This window comes from Austrofundulus limnaeus, unplaced genomic scaffold (genome assembly GCF_001266775.1).
Source record: "Austrofundulus limnaeus strain Quisiro unplaced genomic scaffold, Austrofundulus_limnaeus-1.0 Scaffold23, whole genome shotgun sequence".
Lineage (NCBI taxonomy): Eukaryota > Metazoa > Chordata > Actinopteri > Cyprinodontiformes > Rivulidae > Austrofundulus > Austrofundulus limnaeus.
This window is the reverse complement of record NW_013952425.1, coordinates 2442404-2443893: the sequence shown is the minus strand read 5'-3', so window position 1 is coordinate 2443893 and position 1490 is coordinate 2442404.

The following is a 1490-nucleotide window of genomic DNA, read 5'->3' as shown; positions in this document are numbered from 1 at the left end:
ACACACACACACACACACACACACACACACACACACACACACACACACACACACACACACACACACACACACATATACTTGGTCAAAAAAATCAGTTTAACTTTGGTCAGTAAGTTTGGATCATTTCAGATATCCTGAAATCTCTTTCATTTCCACATTAAAAGTATAAACTGTCAAATTATGTTAAACTGAGATTGTTAGCATGTTAGGTGCAGGGGATGTCTGTTGTTTTGAAATAGGAAAATAACAAAAAAAGAGTTAAAGTTTTTTTTTTAATAGTAGTTGATCGATGAGAGTATTTCTTTTCAGGATCATGAGTACAACATATTCATTTACATATACACTTATTTATTMATTATATTTATAAACTTTCCAATGAAATAGATTTTGGGAAAGAGTTGTAACTGGAAAATGTGCTTTTTGTTGGCTTTTCTAAATATATAGATAAAATAAACACCGTTAACTGAATTGTTATAAAACAAGCAGAACAAGGTAAAATCAGCTGAACTTAAATTGAAGCTGAAATCATCTGAACCTTACTTAAAACTTAAAATTAACAAATCAGTAGCTAGAAACTAAAATGTTTATTATAGTAGCTAAAAGGAGCAGAACAAGACATAAACGTGACCTATTCTGAAAAAAAAAAATCACTGTAAGGAACTTTTCATTATTGATTTATTATTATTTTTATTTCTCCATCTTAAAAACCTTAAAATATATTGTTTGTTAAATTATTGTCAATTCATGACCTGGTTAGCAACAATCTTTTGTTTACTAATATGCCAGTTTCAAGACTTGATTTTTTTTTTAATTTTTGGTTTAAAATGATGTAATTGGGAGTTCTGGTTCTTTATTTTAAAAAGGGAGTCATTGAGTTTCTTTTTTCTGTGTTACCTCTCTGTTTGACTGAGTCAAAATGGCAGAATGGTTGGTTACCCACCTGAACCATCAAAACTCCCCTCTAACACAAATCCAGCTTTCTAATTTTCATTTTATTTTTGTAAAGGATTTTGTCCTATAGGCTTACAATGAATGAAGTCCTCATTAAAGATTTATCTGTGGGATTAAAATTAGGCTTACTGTCACTTTATCATTGATAATTCTTGCTCTTTATTCTGCTGATAGAAAGAGCTGGATGCATTTGATTTGGGAATAAATGACTCAGCCTCTGCGTGGCTGTACATCTGTCAGCTACAACCAGCTGTTTGTTTTTTAAATCTGTGTTTTGTATGTTGGCCATCACTACTGATGAGTTTAAATGGTAAATTGTGGAAGTTCATTCAGAAAGGCAAACCAACGATGACATACGAGCCACAGATTGTGTTGGTAACATGATGCTTTTGTTTTGACTTAAATTAGAGATATTCTTTATTTCAAACAAATTAAATACTAATAAAAAATCAAGAATACATACACATGGACAGCGGGTAAAATAGGTATTGAACACGTCACCATTTTTCTCAGTAAATATATTACTAGAGGTGCTAATG